This window comes from Geotrypetes seraphini, chromosome 5 (genome assembly GCF_902459505.1).
Source record: "Geotrypetes seraphini chromosome 5, aGeoSer1.1, whole genome shotgun sequence".
Lineage (NCBI taxonomy): Eukaryota > Metazoa > Chordata > Amphibia > Gymnophiona > Dermophiidae > Geotrypetes > Geotrypetes seraphini.
Window position 1 is genome coordinate 191,002,402 of NC_047088.1, and position 20,708 is coordinate 191,023,109.

Genomic DNA, 20,708 nt, shown 5'->3' on the forward strand with positions numbered 1-20,708 from the left:
GGCTTTGCTAGCTCTTATATTCCTTTCTCCAAGGACCTCCTGTCCAACTGTCAGACCCTTTCCGATGTACACCTGAGGGAATAATTCCCATTGAGTACATGTTAAAAGTCCCCATACTAGGGGAAGGTCAGGGTCTTCCTGACAATAGGTATGCTTTCCATTTGTCTAATTCACATCCAGGATTCTTGAAGGTTTCTCTTTTGGATTTTCTCTTATTGATGTCAGGAGGTTTTAGCAATACTATTCCTTTACTTTGTGTTTTCAGAGTTTTTTGGTACCCAAACAGATCTGGGTTTAATATTGTGGCACATACTAAATATGGATGTATATATGGATATATATGTACATATGTGTATATAAGAATGTATAATATGAATAAATATATGATATATTTTATATAGGTATGTACAAGCAGATAGATTGATTATATATTAAAGGTGAAAATAAGAAAGAGGATTGATTATAGTTTAAGAGGGCTGTATTGAGAACCAACTCAGAAAACGCTAACTCTATATTGTAACAACTTTACAAAAGCACAAGTATTGATTAAGTTTTAATAATGTATTGATTATGGTTTATTAATGTCTGTATTGAAACCATCCCAGAAAACGCAAACTCTACATTGTAACACCATTACAGAAGCTCACATAAACCGCTCTGAATCGACTCCCCAAGTCATTAGCGGCAGTATAGAAGCTTTCAACAAACAACAAACAATAATCTAATCTTAATACTTCATTTTATATACCACATCCCTGCAAAAGAGGGCTCAATGTGGTTTACATTAAAAGTTTGCACAGTATATTAATTTAAAAATGTGTATGAATTATACTATAAAAAAACGAATCTGAAATAGCAGAAAACAAGAGTCTTGAATCTTTTTTTGAAACATTTGATAGGTAGTGCATGACCACAGACTGATGGGTACATTCATTCCTTAGAGTGGTAAATAGAAAAGAGCAAGACCAGAAGACTTGACTCCTTGATTAAACACCGTTAAATGATGGAAAATACTGCTTATAAGCAGTAGAAGATCTACGGCCACTTTGTCATGGCAGACCTAAAGGCAATGGCACAAGTGAGTCACCTAATTGTCCATAAAATATTTTAAAAACTAGACAGGCACATTTGAACCTGACTCCTGACTGAATAGGAAGCCAATGTAGTGATCTTAAGAGGGGTGTGACATGTTCAAATTTATTTTTGTTAAAAATCAACCAAGCTGCAGTATTCTGTAGCAGTTGTAGATGTTATAAATTACCTTTACTAGTGCCACAATCAACTGAATTACAATAGTCCAACTGAGCTGAACAATCGTGGCAAAATGATGTTGATGGAATAGGGCTCTTTCCCTTTCCTTTTCCTTCCCTCTCCTACCCTATCAAAATTCAAATTGAAAATGTCTTAACTGGCAGGATTTTCAAGCCTTGCCAGCTAAAGAAATCAAGAGTCTTCTCTGAATTAGCTATAAAAGTGGCCCTAAATGACTTAAGGGTAAATATGTTTCAGAAATATATGCAAACAAGAACATTAATAATCCATATATAATAATAATCATATATACACAGGCAATTTGATAAAATAATACTGCCAATAATATCAATCAATTTAAACAAATAAATGCAATGATTATAACTTAAAACTCACTTGTGTGTAAACATTTAAATGCTATAAATAAAGCTATATGTAATCAAATCAGTAAGACCTAATACAATAAGACTCATAAGTAAATATTATTAAATCAATGCCAATTTAAATCTATGGAAAATTAATGAGTAATTGTAAATGGGAGTTATATTTTGTTATAACAGTACTCTGCTAAACCATGCAGTCTCATGAATTTAGCTTAGTGGGATTTAAAAAAGGTTTGGATAATTTCCTAACTGAGAAGCCCATAGGCCATTATTGATATGGCTTGGGGAAATCCACTGCTTATTCCTAGAATAAGCAGCATAAAATCTGTTTTACTACTTTGGATCTAGCTAGGTACTTGGGACTTGGGTTGGCTACTGTTGGAAACAGGATATTGAACTGGAACGCTCTTCCGGAGTCTGTCATAGGGGAAAACACCCTCCAGGGATTCATGACCAAGTTCGACAAGTTCCTGCTAAACTGGAATGTACGCAGGTAGGGCTAGTCTCAGGGCGCTGGTCTTTTGACCAGAGGGCCACCACATGAGCAGACTGCTGGGCACGATGGACCAATGGTCTGACCCAGCAATGGCAATTCTTATGTTCTTATGTTGATGGACCTTCAGTCTGTCTCAGTATAGCAATTCTTATGTTCTTATGCAATGTGAAGAGCAGCAGCCAGCAGTAGCACTTTGAGTAGCTGTCACCTGTACGTTGAGTACCTGAAAGCTGGTATAGCCAAAAGCTGAGTTTGCACATCATCATCAGGAAGTACTTCTACAAGAACTGAACATGCTCATAGTTCATCACCAGTGGCTCAGCGTGCTACCATTGACTGCCTCACTTCTTCTCTGCACTGCACAGCTGAACTTGATGTGCCCAGATGCTGGGGATCTGAGTCAAAAGTAGAGTGGCCCAGACCCACCCATAGTTATTGCCCTGGTCTGATGGTATTGACCTTGGCATTGATTCTTCTTTACCTTTTCCTTTTTCTTATAAGTCATGTTAGTTGTATAGTAATTTGTCTTTCACCTCTTCTCTGTGTGATCTTCCAAACTGTGGTCTAAATAGAGTATTCACAGGGACATGTGTTTAAATGAATTAAGTATACTTTCTTTCTCCTTGTTTTTTTTTTTTTTTTTTATTTTGTTGTTGCAGTTATAACACTTGTACAGAAGATAAGATAAATTTATAAATTCTTAACATAAAATTAAAAAAAAATATTTTAAAATGCAATCTCCCATATATCATCAAACAGAAACACTTCACATGCTCTTGGTAACAAGGGCAGGTACTTATCAGTGGTGTACCTAGGGTATGTGATACCTGTGGCCGATCATTTTTTAACACACGCACACCATGTAAAAAAATATTTTTAGTAATAACCATGAAATTAAATGAATGGTCAAAAAAGAAACAGTCAGTATCCATTTTTTTCTCCTCTTCTGTCTTGTTTCATTTCCTCCTTATGCCTGTCTCCTTATGCTTTCCTTTTTTATTTTCTTTTTTGCTTCTGTCCACTCAAATCTTGCCTTTGTTCTCGCCCTTCTTTTTAAATTTTGAGCTACCTCTCAATTCTCTATCTTCTCTCAGTCCCTAGCGCTCTCATTTCTCATCTCACTCCTTTCCCTAGCGCTCTCATTTCTCATCTCACTCCTTTCCCAGCCTCCTATGTCCTGCTATCTACTCCTCAATACCATATTTCTACCACTGTTCTCTCACTCATCTTGTCATCTCCCTTTTGACCTTATCCACATGGCTCACCACTTTCAGAATTCCCCTCTCTCTCTCCACTAGTCAGGCTATATCTCCCTGTCCCTTTCTCTCCGTCCCCTAGCATCTTCCTATCCCAGCTCTCTTCCCTCCTGCCCTCCTATGGGTCCATCTCTCTTCTCTCCCCATGATCCAACATTTTGCTCCATCTCTTTTCTGTTGTTTTTCTTCCCTCCCCCCTTGAGGCCTAACATTTCTCCCTTCCTCCCTTCCATCCCCAGATCTAACTTCTCTCCTTTTCTCTTCTCAACTGCCCTCCATCCCATCTCTCCCCCTGCCTGCCTGCCTCCCTCCCCCAGGTCCTTCATTTCTCCTTTTCTCCTCCCAACAGTTCTCTCTTCAAGTATCTCTTTCCCTCTTCTACTAGAAAAATACTATAAGCAGACTGAAAGAGAAGGATTTATAAAGACACTGGAAAATTTGAGTTTGAATGTTCAGATCTAAGAGTTTGGAGTAAAGAGTTCTAGAGACAAGGGTCCAAAAAGAAATAGGGAAGTGAGAGAAGCCAAATAGCCTGGAGTACTTGCATAGATTGCTTTATGTGTCAATATAATAATCTTAATCTTACATTGAATTTGAGAGTTTATTGGAAGCCAGTGAAGTTATTTAAGGAGTTGGGGTAACATGATCTCTGCACTTTGCATGACATATCAAATGAGATGTGGTATTCTGAAAAGTCTTTCATTGTTTCAAACTGTATTCAGGTAATCCAGCATAGATAGCATTACAGTAATTGTATCAGGAACTAATAAAAGCATAGGACAGAGTACATAGAGAGTCAAAGTCAAGATAATTCCTGATTGCTCTAGGTCAATTGTTCCCAACCCTGTCCTGGAGGAACACCATCAAGTTGGGTTTTCAGAATAGCCCTAATGAATATGCATGAGAGAGATTTGCATATATTATAGGTGGCATGCATGCAAATGTGCTCCATGCATATTCATTAGGGTTATCCTTAAAACCTGACTGGCTGGTGATCCCCCAGGACAGGGTTGGGAACCGCTGCTCTAGGTGGACGGAGTAAAACTCCCTCAAAAAAAAAAAAAAACCTCATGACAGCAGAAATTTGAAGAGAAAATGAAAGGACTGAATCTAGAAGAACTTCTAGATATTGAAAAGTTAATACAGTGGGGGACTGAATAACCAAAAAAGCTGGGTATGAGTGTTAGAGGAGATAAAAAGCCAGTGGCCCAGCAAGCCGACATTTTGTCAGGATTTAGTACAAGACATTGGGCATTAAGCCAATCTGTTATATCATTGAGACAGTGGTTGGAGGTTAGGGAATGTATGATCTGTATAAAAAAACAAGTAAAATATGAGTACTATCTGCATAGTAGTAAGAGCTGACACCATGGGACTGAATCACTGATGTGAGGGAGCTAATAAAAGATTAAGGAAAGAAGGGGAAAGAATACAACCCTGGAGTACATCACAATGAAGGAGAAAGAAAGATGAGCTCAAAGTGGGAGAAAAAAACCTGAAAAGTATGGTTCCAGAAGAATGAAGAAAACCCAATCAAGCTCTATGTCTAGGCCATCAATCCTAATAGAAGAAAGTCTGTTGAGAAGCAAGAGCATCATGCCCCAAAGCGTGGTATATATGGAAAGGTAACCTCTAGCAGACTGTCACTAGGGGTGCCACTGGCAAAAGCAGGAATGGCTGGTCATTGCTCCTATCCAAGAACCACCTAACTCTTGAGTAGCAAGGGCAGGGCACTGGGGGCAGTCTGCTCCAAGTGCAGACAGTGGGAGGAAGGAATGTGGGGTGGCTGCAGAGCTGCAGTCCGCATTTACATGGTTATCAACTCTGCTGGTCATGCCCCCTCAAGTCATTTTCTTGTTCCAGAATAAGGGCTGGAGAAGCTGACGGCCATACATACGCAGACCATGGCCTTACAATCGCTCTTCACCTCTCCTCCTGCTGTCTGGAGGAATTGGGGGGGGGGAGGGGGGGTCCAGCCAGAGAAGGGTTTGCTTTGCCCTGGGTTGCCACCAAGCCAGGTATAACACTACCACCTAGACCACCAGGTATGAGTCTGTATGCCCCTGGATTTGAAGGGGGGCCTTTGTTGCACGCAGGTCTCTTTAAAAGGGTTTTGATCAGAGTGGGGTCTCATTGGGGGGTTTATGATCTGGGTAGGGCCTCTGATTTAAGGAGTTGTGATTAGGAGTGGTTTGGATCAAGGGGGCTTTTGAATGGGATGGGGATTCAGATCAGGAGATCATGTGAATTCTGCTAGGGCATGGGACAGCACATCCACTTTAGGTTGTAGACCCAATGGTCCCATGACAGTAAAATAACCCCAGATTTTTTCTGGCATTATTTTTCCAAATATAATGTAATTTTTGTATATCTGCAAGTCACGTTATAGAATATACAATATAGAATTATAGAATTTACATGGCCATGAGCTGCTTTTTTTTTTTTTGTAGCTCCATTCCTATGGAATAAATTGCCCATACATATACGTGCTGAGGGATCGCTTAGAAAATTCAAGGCTCCCTTGAAAACATGGTTTTTCGAGCGTACCTTTTCATCTTGAGTGGGTATTGGTTGCTGGTTGTGGGTATGTCTCTTTTTCTTTCAGTATGAATGTGATTCCTTTCCTGTCTGCATATTGGAGTTCCTTTCCGAATTTCTATTTTTAGATTGTAAACTGCTTAGTTGTAGCCAGTTTTTAGCGGTATAGTAAAAATATTTATTTATTTATAATAATAATAATAATTTATTTTTGTATACCGCTACACCAGAAAAGGTTCAAAGCGGTTCACAAGATAAAATACATAGAATCAATAAAATTGAAATGACATAATAAAAACAATCAATTAAAATTGGAATACATCAATTAAGAATCAGTTAAAATTGAAATGCATCAGTTAAGAAACAAAAGTGAGTTTATTTAAAATATTTTTGCATGTTTTGCATCTTATTACTCTATCACTTGCAGTGACTTGTTTATCACTGTGTTACAGTAATTTACGTTGTATTAGTGCCCTTAAGTGACAAATAATGCGGCATAGCGCCCTAACTTCCCCCTGACTGTCCTTAATGGGGAGGTTGCTCATGTTGTCAATCCATGTTTTCCCAGGCCACACTGTTAATAAAACTGTCTGTGTATTTTTCAGGAAAAAATTTTTAATACAGAAGACAACTTTATGTTTACAGGCTGAATGCTTAGAGCATTGTGGTATATGCAGAACTGTTTCTGTTCCAATATTTCTTGAAGTGTCTTACTGGCTCTGCTGTTCCTTTACTGTGGTCTGCTCTATTACTAACCATTTCTATAGCGCTACTAAACATACTCAGCGCTGTACATCAAAACATAGAAGAGACAGTCCCTGCTCTAAAGAGCTTACAATCTAGTCAAGACAGACAAACTAGACAAGAAGGTGCATCAATACACTGTGCTCAGGTGGAGGAAATACAGAGGGAATGGTAAGACAGACATTGGTTCTGCTGTCTTGTAGCCAATTTTTCTAGTTCCTGTTTCATCATTTCCAAATATATCATGAATACATTCTCCTCTTTAGGTCAACACAAAACCTTCCCTATTTTTCCTGGTGTCTCAACTACAAGTACTCTTACTTGAGCTGAAAAAGAACAAGTATCTAGCTTCTGTAGAACACCTCTCTGATGTGGCAACTGATAGGAGATTCTGTGGTCATGAAGCCTCAAACAAAATCCCACAGATTTTGCAGTGTTGTTTGTAATCAACTTCTCTGCTGTGCAGCGGAATCCCTCTACTACCACCATGTAAACCAATCACTGACCTTTCTAGCCTTTAAACTCTCCTCCACAGAGGGGTCATCTCCTAATAATAATCTACAGCACTGTAAGGATGTGTTCTCAGTAATATTTATTTATAGACATCTCTATGTCTTACACAAAAGGTATTGCTATTTCTTGCACAAATATGGTAATTCAAAGAAAAATAATAGAACAGAAACCATTCTCAATCAGCAGACAAAGGACCTTTGAACAGATTCTCTCTTCTAGGCTTCTGTTAGAGCTAACCTATTTTTAGTAGCTTTTATTTTCTATGTAATCTTTAGACTGAGATATAATATTTGAGGTTTCCTTGCAGAGTTAAAATACTAATAGAAAGAGATTGTCCCCTAACTTCTTTCTCAAGTCCCAGGCTGGCTTCCTTCTGATTCAACTTCTTTCCTTTTCTCTGTTGTTTTTGGTTTTATTCATTAATAGAGATTTTTTTTTTTTAACCAAATAAAACCACGTCATAAGACAATGGAATAGAGACACCTAATATCATATTAATTTTGCCCCAAATTGATTTCCAAAAATTTAGTATCAACGGACAATAGAATAAAAGATGATCCAGTGTCCCCACTTCAAGATGACAGTGCCAACATCTATTAGACTTTAAATTATTCAACTTTTGTAAACGACCAGGGGTCCAAAATATTCTATATATCAAAAAGAACCAAGTTTGTCTCATAGATGCTGAAGCTGTACATCTCATTCTCCAAGTCCAAATCCATATGTACTGGGCTTTGTGTCTTGGTCTTGAGTTATCACTTTTAATTTTAGATAGGTTGTAAGGTGTTCAAATGGCTTTGTGGAATACAAAAAATATGGATTGTTTAATTGCTGCTGATCGTAATGATTTGTGAATGGAAGCCCAAATCTGTTCCCAACATTGCTCAGAGACATCCGTCTTGATATCAAATTACCATGTTGCTTCTGTGCCCTTAGGATGAGAAAACAAATTGGCCTGCAGAATTTTATACCATTTAGAAGAAGTCCCCTTTTTAGATGTTATTGTTGTCATATAAGACAATAGACTCGGGACAGAAGAGCTTAGTGGCTTACACCTTAGAAAAGCATTAAGGAAATGTTGGAGTTGTATGTCCACTGCACCATTTTCCCTTGAATTTTAATGAACTTGTTATTCCATATGGGTACATGTAGCGTGGCATCCATGGCGTGTTAAAACATTTCTCAACATTCTTCACAGCTGACATGCTACAAAGCAGAACATCTTTATCAGACACAATTTTGTTTGATGAAAATGGAAAAAGATGCTGAGGATAACTGTCCAATATCATTAATTGCACATGTAACCATACAGAACGGGGAGTTCTCTTTTCTTTGTGAAGGGCAGTGTGCCCTGGAATGGGTTCACCCCGAGAGAGGGGCCCGAGCCTTGGAAAGCATCACGGTTCCGGCGGCAAATGGTGTAAATCTCACACCGGGCTGTACCCATATCCGCAGCAGGACTCCAAGGTGAACAGCCTCTGATGGACAGACGCCTAACTTCACCTAACCATCCCAATTTTCTAACCAGTGTCCATGTCACAGGCACTAGTTAGAGAATCGCATTGCCACTGAGCTGATCACCTCAAAGGAATCTCCCTGCAGTGATCAGTTTAGCGGCCGTGCCACAGCATGGAACCCATTCCCCCTGTGAAGTTGGCCAGCAGGAGGGATGCCCACTCCCTCCTGCTGGAACCCCTGAAGCCCTTCCCCCAATGTCCGCCACAGGAGGAGTGCCCAATTCCTTCTGCCGCCACCCCCAAGACATCTCTCGGCAGGAGGGATACCCACTCCCTCCTATAGCCAACTCCCTGAGACATCCCCTGGCAGGAGGGATGCTCACTCCCTCCTGCCGCTGGCCCCATCATCCCTCCCAAATACTCCCTAATTCCACCCAACACTCCCCAACTCCATCCCAACACTCCCTGACTCCACCCCATATTCTCCAACTCCACCCCAATACTCTCTGTCTCCACCTCTGACACTCCCCAGATGCCCCAGATACCCCATGATCTCCCTGCCACCCCCGAACCCTCCTCAAACGCCCCCATTCCTTAATCTGATGGCCTGAAAGAGGGATGTTTACTCCCTCCTGCCACTGCAAAATAGTGGGCCTTCTCCATTCTAGGATGCACCGGGAGGGGCCTAAAGCCCTGATTGGTACAGATGCCTAAGGCCCTTCCTAGGCCTCCTTCCCAGTGCATCCTGGGATGCACTGGGAGTGGCCAAAGACTGCAATTGTCCAATTGTCCAGATCCCTAAGGCCCCTCCCGGGTTCCCTGCTATGGCCGCTAAACTGATTGCATCAGGGAGATTCACTTGCCACAATCGGCTCAGCGGCTGTGTCTATTTGAAATGTAGACCAGCATTGAAAATCGTGTGTTCTGATTAGCTGGTTAGACAGTGGTAGGACGCCTCATGCCACCTATAATCAGGATGCCATTTATAGAATTTGCCCCTATGTGTACACACACCTGCACACTATAGCAGCGATTTCTAAAAATTGGTGCCTTAGTTACATGCTTCTTACATATGTCATTGCCAAGAATATTGACAGTTACATGTGTAAGTGTGCTACGTGCCTTCTATAAAGGTCTGCAAATCTTGGTTGGTGTGTAACTGCTAGAGGGCACACCAATGGGCACGGGGGGGGGGGGGTCAATGCCCATTGTCATTTACTTGTGACCTGGGTTGGCCATTGTTGGAAACAGGATACAGGGCTTGATGGACCTGTGGTCTGTCCCAGTATGGCAACTCTTATGTACTGTACAGAGTCCTATAAGTTACACATGTCCTTGCTGTACTAATGTGCCAACGGTTACACCATGTCTATGCAGGTGTAACTGAAAGTGCATTGCATTTTTGGTGCGCCAATGGTGGCTTGTGCTGTTATTCTATAATTGAATCTTGTGGTACCAAGGTCCCGTTATAGAACTGGTGCTCAGTTTGTGCCAATGGGATGCCAACATTGATGTGGAACGTTATAGACCTTATGTGTCCACATTTAGATGCCTCTTTATAGAATAGCATATGGATGGAATATAGGTATTTATGTCCACATGTGCGCACACACACAAACACACATGCAGATATCAGTTGTGCACATACTTGACACCTAAATGTTAGTACTCAAGTTTATAGAACTTACTTCCTCATATGTCTTAGGTCAGGGGTGTCCAACCTGCGGCCCCGTGAAGTATTTTGTGCGGCCCCGGTCGAGGGTGATAACAGTGTTTTCCTCTGCTGCCCCCCGGGTGCTTACCGTCTTGCCGGCTCCCTCCTCTGTCTTGTTGCAGCATTTGCGCATTTCTGCGGCCCCGGAAACATTTTTTTCGGCAAATGCAGCCCAAGGAAGTCAAAAGGTTGGACACCCCTGTCTTAGGTTTAATGAATGGGGGGGGGGGGGGGAAGAAAGAGTATGGGGCAAGTTGTAAATGAAATGAAAGATTTATTATTGTTTGTTGCATTTACAAAATACAATAAAGTGACACAGGAAACATGGCTGGCATTTCCTATAATGTTTTAAACAAAAGCAAATCCCTACTCAGAGGATATCCTAGACAGAAAATGTTCTCCGAGACAGCAAAGCTGCTGTTAAGATGGACTATTCAAATTTGCTTCTTAAGGTGACCCGACTCTCAGTAATATATATCTCCTTACATGTGGTTTTATAACATCTACTGAATATATGTATAGTTCCTTCCCACTATCCATTCTCGGTCAAAATTGTTAACGGCGACTGAATAATCAATAGATACAAACTAAACTCAAAATAACCTACATTAGTTCTATGGCTTTCTTATATTTCAGAAACAACATTCATTCTTATACAGTATATAAAGGGTAGAGAGCAGTAAGTCACCAACATATTACACATCTAATACAGATTCACTGTTTGGCTACAAATAAAATGAACACTACATTACCTGCTAATAATGTTCTAGAAGCAGGATGTTCTTTAAATTGTGCTTAATGTGATATCATCTTTCCTGGTTGTATGCCTCTCATTATTCTTAACTATTTCACCCCAATGAACATATATAAATACGAATATAAGTCATAGACGGTGGACTCGTGTCCTTGAGTGCCACAAACTCTGGGTTTTAAAATTTCCACAATCCAAATAAGAGAGTCACGAGGAAAAGATTTTGATCACTCAGCAGTGGACTGTTCAGGATATACTCCCCTCTTTACAAATCCATGAAAGTGGTTTTTAGTTCAGGCCAGCATGCTGAATGCTCTTTTGTAAAAGCGGGGGTTTATTTGGTAGCAGCACAATGTAGACTTGACACTGACAGTGTTTCAGCAGTAACGCCTTTATCAAGATGCCTAATTCATCCAGTGCCTAAAAAAATGGCACCAGCCACATGCCAATCACACTTAGGTGCCGTTTACAGAATCTTGGCTAGGGGCATTTACATAAAAACTTAGGTGCCTGAAATGTAGGCGAGGGATTTAAAGGCCTACATTTCAGGTGCCTGCATTTTTGGAGAATTATGCTTAGCGGCACCTAACTCATGCTCCATCCATAGAAATGCCCACTTAGGCATTAGGCACCGCTAAGCGCCATGCAATAGGTCCCTATCTTTTACAGAATCGGATAGAAGCCTATCGTCCAATTAATTTTTTAAGCCAATTATTGAGGTTGTTAAGGGTGCTTTGTCAATTAAGTTAGACACCCTTAGAGAATCATCCCCCAACTGGTTAGTACAGGAAAACCCTGTGAGCCTTTACAACCTATAAAATGGATGATGATAAGTGTTCACATGGTAAAAAAATTTTAATGGCTGCATGCTAAAAGCAACATTAATGTAAAAAGGACAAACAGCTGCAGTAATAATGGCTTTAGCATGTGGGGGAAACCCACACAACGGCACGCTAAGACCACCTTTTGCCGTAGCTTATGATCCCCCCCCCCCCCCCCGTGAGCTCCGCTCAGCTGGTAAGCTCCTCCTTTTCTTTGGCTGCCAACTCCAGACACCATCCCTTCTGCTTTTCTGCGCCGTATGCTCGGAACAAGCTGCCCGAATCCCTATGGCAGGCTCCGTCTCTGGCAGTGTTCAAGGCCCAGTTAAAAACCCACCTCTTTGAGAGTGCTTTCGACTCCTAACTCCTCTCACCATGGGTTCTGCATCCCCTACCCTCTATGTCATGTCTGTCTGTCTAAGTTAGATTGTAAGCTCTTCCGAGCAGGGACCATCTATAAATGTCAGAATGTACATTACATTACATTAGTGATTTCTATTCCGCTTGTACCTTGCGGTTCAAAGCGGATTACATAAGAAGAAGCTGGACATTTCCAGGAGGGTACATGACATTTAGGGTAAGACATAGTTACATAATGAGTATAGACTTGGTAACATTGGATGAGAGCACAGTGCTGCGTATACCTTTCAGCACTATACAAGTGATAAGTAGTAGTAGTAGTAGCAGCAGCAGCAGCTTAGTAAACAGACCTCCTAAGATTGCTAACCCAGTAAAGGTCTGATAAAAAAAGGAAAGGCTGTGCTTTATATTGTTCCCTACTGTCTCTCGGAAATGCTACACTACATTTTTCCTATTGTCTCACTCTCCTATTTTCCTCCTGATGCCTGGATTGCATTAGTGCTAAAGAACATAAGTGACTGACTATCAAACATATGACAGTAGTCCAGATTGAAATGCATAAAGCATCCAGGTGTTCCCCATTAAACCCTCGTCAAAGACTGTGGGGATTAACATCCCTTTATATCAAATTGGAAAATTTAGCACATTTATAACTCTAAGATATTCCAAACTTCATTCTGTGTTATGAAATCAAGATTTGTTGTTTTTTTTTCATCAGCTGCATTGCAGTCTGATTTGCAAAAATACACTCCACAGGTTGTTTTCCCCTCAGGAATTCCATTGCTCTGGGTTAGGAGAATTTATTTTTAGTTCACCTTTGGAGGTGAAAATATGTAATAGATCCATTCAAATGACAAAGATTTACAATAGAAAAAGCCAATTAGGCAATTTATCCCCACACGGCTTAGTAAAAGGAGGCCTACAAGAGCAAAGAAATATAAAAAAGAAACAATGGAATAACAAAAATATGCATAGGAGTAAATCCATGATTATAGGTTACTTTTAAAATGTAAATAGTGTTAATATTAGGAAAAATTCAAAATAGCTAATGTAGCTCTGATGCCTTTAAATATGCAGTGTTCTTAAGCCGTATAAAACAAAAAAATGGATGAAAATTTAAAAATATTAATATCTACTTTTATTTATGTTGAAATAAATATTGGCTCTTATTTTAGAAGCTCTGAGGGGCATAATCAAAAAAACGTCTAAGTCCCCTTTTGGCCTAAGGCCCTAAACGTTGAAAGTAGAAGCAGGGAAAATGTCCATTCTTTAAAAAAAAAAGTCCAAAAGGAGTTTTTTTTTTTGATAATGGTCTGCCTCTATGTTCAGCTGTTTAAACGCCCAGACCACTACTACGTCTAAACTTACACCGTATAATCAACCTAAAAAAAGCCTACGTCCCAAACGCCCAAAACAAGGGCTTTTAGGCGAAGGAGGAGCCAGTTCTTCGCCTAAAAGCTGGATTCTGTAACCGGTGTCTGTCAAAAACAACACCGGTTACAGAAGCCACCCCCCACAATGATCCTCCTGGCAGGCGACCCCCCCCTACCCCCCATCCCCACTACGATGCAGGCAGGAGGGATCCCAGGCCCTCCTGCCCTCAACGCACCCCCCTCCCACGATGGCCCCCCCCAAACCCATGATCGTCCCCCCACCCGCCGACCTGCGAGACCCCCCCGCTGACCCCTTGACCCCCCACCCCCAATCCCCCTCCCTGTACCTGCAAGAATCATTGGCCAGACGGACGGGTGCCAAGCCCGTCCGTCCGGCAGGCCAGCCATCTCTCGAATGGCTGGCCTTAGGGCCTGATTGGCCCAGGCGGCTCAAACCCCACCCACAGGTGCGGCCTAAGGCGCCTGGGCCAACCGGAATAGGCCCAGTAGCCTTAGGCCCCTCCTGTGGGCAGGGCCTTAGGCACATGGGCCCAACTCGGCCCATGTACTGGGCCTCTAAAAATGCCTCTTTTCGCTCTATGCGTTTTGAGGCAGGGGAAAGGCTTAAGCTAGTTTTAGGTATGTCTAAAACCAGCTTTGATTATGGGTACTTGGACGATCAGGCTTTTTGATCGTCCAAGTACCCATTTAGGCCACTTTTTAGATGATTTTTTTAAATTATTATGAGCCCCTCTATTTTTAATTTACACATGTAAATACTGACTTTTATAACTGACAACCCAACATTTCAAAGCTGAGGCTTACAAGTATGAATCTGTAATACATGCATACCGCATGAGGTGTGGGTTGTGCAGGGCTTGGATACTACTAGGGAGGGACTAAAAATATACAGTACATCTATTCCCCATTTCAGAAAAGAAATGCACCCCTCTATGAACATAGTGATCAATGGCAGGATATACAGCTGCTCCTGGGTTCATACAGATTTTGTAAAAGTGCTGGTTTGGGGCAGCACTCTATAGGAGGGATTAGGCGAGGTTACCCCCTTAATCCCCTACTTTTTTCCCCACCCAAAATTGATTGGGAACAAAAAAAGTAGGTTTTCAAAATGATAAACATAAGTGTTTATGTGTCAGCATTTACATGTGTATGTATATGCTGCCACATAGACATGTAAGTTGTCTAGTTGCCTCCACTGACGTTTTGACAAGTATAAAATGGTTTCTCCTGCTGTATGTAACCAGTCTTCTTCAGGGGTACCTATGAAGTCTTATGGTAAAGATATGTGGATAAAAATGCCTGTCGAAAATAAACTGATCCATAAAAGCTGTGTGTAGGACATGGGCTCACTCGGCTTTTTGAACTGAACCCATGTCCTGCACACAGCTTTTACAGATCAGTCTTCCAATTTCCTAAGGTCCGCCTGCAATTTTTCACAATCCGCATGCGTTTTAACAACTTTGAACAGTTTAGTGTCATCTGCAAACTTAATCACCTCACTAGTCGTTCCAATTTCTAAATCATTTATAAATAAGTTAAATAGCATCGGTCCCAGTACAGACCCCTGTGGCACTCCACTGTTTACTTTCCTCCATTGAGAAAAATGATCATTTAACCCTACCCTCTGTTTTCTATCTGATAAACAATTCCTAATCCACAACTGAACTTCGCCACATATCCCATGACACTTTAATTTTCTCAGGAGCTTTTCGTGAGGAACTTTATCAAAAGCTTTCTGAAAATCTAGATACACTATATCAACAGGCTCACTTTTATCCACATGTTTATTCACACCTTCAAAGAAGTCAAGCAAATTGGTGAGGCAAGATCTTCCTGGCTGAACCCATGCTGACTCCGTCTCATTAAATCATGTTTGTCTAGGTGTTCCATAATTTTATTTTTTATAATCATGTCTACCATTTTGCCCCAAAGTGAGGCATACCGGTCTATAATTTCCCAGATCTCCCCTGGAGCCCTTTTAAAAAATTGGCTCATAATGACAAAAAAAAAAAGTAGGCCCACCCAACCAACTTTAGTGTGCAGGTGCCTACAAATGTAGGCGTCATTAACAGAATCTGGTCCTAAGGGTTAAAATACATGTTAAGCATACGCTAATTGATTAGCATGTGGCAATGCACCTGTGCTAACTGAATAGCGCAGAGCAAACCTACTCTCCACCCCAGACACAGTCTCCACACTATAAAATAAATTGTATTTTTTGATACATGGATAGCAGGTACACAAGACAAAATTACTGTGGGATGCCTCAATTTGCCTTGTGGTACATGTGTTAGTGCTTATCACAGCTTTGTAAAAGGGCCCCAGAATGTACAGTATATCTGCAAGGGGGTGTACAAAGGGTGAAGCATGATTAGGACAGGTGGGGCTCTCAGTGAGGTACATAGTTTACAGGAAGTTACATGCTTCTATGCTGCACTTAGTTGATCACATTTGCATTAGTTCTATGTAAGTGCAAGCACCTAAATATTGGCACCTAGATACCCGATTAGTGTTCTATAAAGGAATGTACTCACCTACTTTTCCTTTATAGAATAAACTCCTACAGTGCGCCTTCCAGCTGCCTAATTGGAGGCGCCAATTTTTAGAATTCCACCCCCCCCCCCCCAAACTCCTTTTCATCAGATCTCTGGCAGAATACAGCACTGTCCTCGAGGCAGCCTCTCCCCAGGTGAGCTTTGGCACTGCCCCCTTTTCCACATAGGCGTATTCGCTACCTGCACCAGAACCCCTGGAATGAGCGAGGAGCGGCAGCATCAGGAGGTGCCTCACCTGGGAAGCGCTCCACGGCGGGCGGGAGGGAATAGAGGAAGGCGCGCGCATGCGCCGTGCTGCGAACGGCAGCTGCGGCTTCGGCTCTCCGCGCTCCTGGCGCTTCGGAGTGTGGTGAGCGGGAGGCGAAGTGGCGGAGCTCAGAGTGTCTGCGCGCGCCGCAGTGCCCCCCCCCCCCCCCCCGGAGGCTCCTGTAGCACCGGTCGGAAGCTGCTCTCCATCCTTCAGCGGCAGCCAGCGGTCCTGCCCTTACTCGGGGGAGGATTGCCTGCGCCTCTCCCGCTCCGTGCAAGAGTAAGTTCAGCTAAACTGTCTGCTAAGAATTTGAGCGTAGGAGGAAAGTGGAAGGGGGCGGTGCGGATTTCCTTGGTCGTTTGGTCCGGGGCAGGTGCCTTTTCGGACGGGCTCAGGTGTTATAGGACGGGGACCGCTCACACTGGCAGCTTCAAGCTGCAGCCTCCGGGCTGATTCTTTCGCCAGAGAGAATCGTTGGAGCTGCGAGCGTGAATCGAGCGAAGTTTCTTAGAACCGTCATCCAGTTCTCCTTTTCTGAGAAGCAAATGGGAGACATTTCGCTGCTGTGGGCACATTTAAGGGAACTTCGAAATCAAAAGCGTCCGAGGGGGGGGGGGGGGGAGGCTCCACAAAGCACAAAATGCATATAATTTGTGAATGCTTATGATTTTTTTTTTTTTTTTAACCTTTGAGAGCATGTCTGTCATTGAAGAAAGAAGAAGTCTTATTTTATTCTTATTAGCGTGATAGGGAGGTGGTGGGGAAAAAGAGAAACAGATGGCCCAAGATGAGCTTAGGGCTGATGTGAAGACGGGAAGTTGATAAGTGACACTGGAGCCCTAGAAATACGTCTTATAATCCAGTAAACCTCTGTGCTGTAGCCAGGAAACCATTACGAACTTTCCTTATGGAAGGAAATTTGCACCGAAAATTGTAAATAAGGGAAAAGCTCGTGGTGGTCAGATTCCAGAAGCTTTTGCAATAAGGCCGTAAAACTTGTGCATTGCATTGGGATGAGAATGGTTGAACAGGACAATTAGGTACTGCGGATCCAGGAAAGAAGTTGAGGAGCGAGACATCTGCAAGTTCTTGCATTTTAACTTGTTTGTTTTCCCAGGCTTCTTTGCAATTTTTCAGGCTTGCCTGCATTTTATTGCGTGTTATGCTTAATAGCATGTTACAGTTTTCTTTGGTGCAAAGCTTCATAGAATGTGTATGAGAGCTAGGGCTGCTCTGAGTCTGTGAGAAAGTAAAATCTCTAGGTGCCCTGGAAACAATAATTCTAGCCTTGTAGCAAAAAAAAAATTCCAGATGAATAATGCAAGTAGTGGACTTAAATAAATTCTCAGTTTTTGTGCAAGTTTTAGAAAACATTTATTGGGGCCCTGGTTACAAAGACTTATTGTCTCCTTATGGGGTGTTATCTACGGTAGTTTTATATACATTTTGCTTGACTTGAAACTTTTATGGGTGAACAATTTACTGTATTGATTTTGTTAATCCAACACTGCTTTAATAATAGTAGAAATAAACTGAAATGAAATCATAATATAAGAGTGGTTTGAAATGTTTGTTAAAAAAAAAAAAAAAGCAAGTTAAACAAGTAGTCTTCATCAAGGGCTATACGCTTCTTCTGCAGTCTAGCGAATTTCCAGTTTTTTCATATCGTAGTAGCTTATAGAAAAAACCTGGAAACTTGCTGAACTAAAGTGTATAGCCATTGACGGAGACAATGTTAATTTTGCTTTATTTTATTATTATTATTTTTTTTTTTACCCAATTTTTCAAACCACCTTCATACAGATGCCTCTTTTGTGTGCTAGAATTTTGTTTTTATTCTTTATGGTTAAGGGGAACAGCTTATTTGTCCTCAGATAAACTGATGGTTTTTACATGCATTTTTTTTTCAAAATAGATTGACTATTAATATGTTCATTTTATATAGTAGTTCTTTACAAATTCAAAAATATATGAAGCTTAAAAAAAAAATAAAATTCAAGGTTAATAGTGTTCTTCTGCACCTATGAAGTCAATAGAAATTTTTCACATCAGCATCCAAGTCCACTATGTGGAATAGATCATAGAAACTGTAAAACAAAAGTAAATAAATAAAAAAACCCACAATCAAATGTTAAAAGATAAAGAAGGAATTAGCCCAGTTTCTAAAATCATAGCTATCCAGTTGGTATGTTCCATAGACACAGTAGAGTTGTTGAGTGTCCCATTAACTTTCTCAGTTATGTGTGCTACTTGTGTTTTCTGTTTTGTGCTGTACACAAGATACTGCTATCACAGCAATGTTAGAAAAGAAAAACCTGTCTGTATAGCACGATTATGCAAATATTTTAATTGCTTTATGAATTAGAACTTCTCAGACATCCGCATTTACAAGATTGATGTTGTTTCACAAGGAAAGTGAAAGGGAGAGAGCGAACAGGAACTTCATTTTAGCAAGGAAAGTATTTTTAGGAGCACTTAAGAAATTTAAAAATCTGTGTCAGCGATTAAATCCAAAAGAGACATTGTACATCTGTTCTCATATATCAAATATGCATATCTAGGAATGGAACAAAAACTGATGTAGGATTATGTAATCTATTTTAAGAAAGCATCAACTCCATTATATCATACGAGGCTGTATTAACAAAAAGTGATGTATAGCTTGGATAATCAATTCCTTTCCTGGACTCTTGTCTTCAGTGTACTTTAAGGTCAGCCTTCCAAGTGAAGACAAAAACAAAGGATCTTTAACTATGGGGAATGGACGTTAAACAGAGTATGAGCATTTTTTTTTTTTTTTTAAAGGATGCGAAAATAAATGGACTGCATGAGTCTTCTGGAATGCACCTGCTATTATATTAGCAAATTGCAGAAATTTGATATATATATTTTTTTCTTTGTTATTCCATTGGCCGACTGTGCTCCAGTCAATACACATTCTTATTCATTTAGGTTCCTTTAACTCTGCAGAAGTCTTATCAGAGATGAGTACCATTCTCCTTGCACATGTGCAACATCTGATCTGAAGACAGAAAACACTTAGGACATACTCCATCACTGTCACTCTGACTCTTCAGCAGAACTTTTCACCTGCCTATTTATTTATTTATTTATTCAATTTTCTATGCCTTTCTCCCAGGGGAGCTTAGAATGGTTTATATGAATGTATTCAGGTACTCAAGCATTTTTCCCTGTCCCGGTGGGATCACAATCTATCTAATGTACATTGGGCAATGGGGTGGGGGGATTAAGTAACTTGCCCAGCGTCACAAGGAGCAGCTCTGTCAGCCTGAAGTCTGTATTGTGCAGAGCCTTATAACCTTATAGGACTCTCTGGCTCCACATAATTCAAACATCAAATTGAAGCCAATAAAGAGGAAGGGAGGTAAGATGTGCTGCTTTCCTTCTAGTGGTAGGAGGAGGAAGGGAACAGATCCTAATTGAAATATATATATATATGTTTACATTCTTTTTAAATATCATTTTCCAATACCATTATAAATGGAAGGGGAGGACAGGGCTGTAGGGTGGTTTAAAGAAGTTCACCACCAACCCTACGCAGGCTGATTTACCCCAGCTGCACATGTCTGCTTGGGTCAGTCCTGATTTGGCTTGCTGAAGGTCAAGGCGATGATATTCAAACCCGGGTCACTGCCCTGTTCTCTATTTACAAGGCTACACTGCTGATTGTGCTGACGTGAATGTTACATAGAGAGTAACAAGAGAGCACAAAGGTATTGCTGGTCATCTCTTCTGGTGAGAGAAAAAAACCAAAACCTCAACCTCATCAGATTGGCAGAGGACAGCATGGCTTAAAGGACAAATCCAAATGTCATGCTGTCCAAATGGTTGGTTTTAAAAGAATTGCAATAGTTCAGAAAAATTAATGGCAAAATAGTTTTCTTATATTTCTCAATACATGCCCAGTACTTCATGTTATCCTGATCTTATGTTTCTTCTGGGGGGTTTTCCTTGTTATATTATTGTGCTTATTGTGCATATAAAAATCAATGTAGTGCTTAAACTAACAATGACTATACTCTGATGGACATTTGCACAATAGATAGTTCATCCTTATGGGCTGGATTCTATATATAGTGCCCAAATTTGTGCACATGCCCAAGATGTGCATGCAAATTGATTGCTTAATGACATCAATAATTAGGCGCTAACAACCAATTATTGAAGATAATTAGCATTCAATATTTGAGCAGGCATCTGGCTG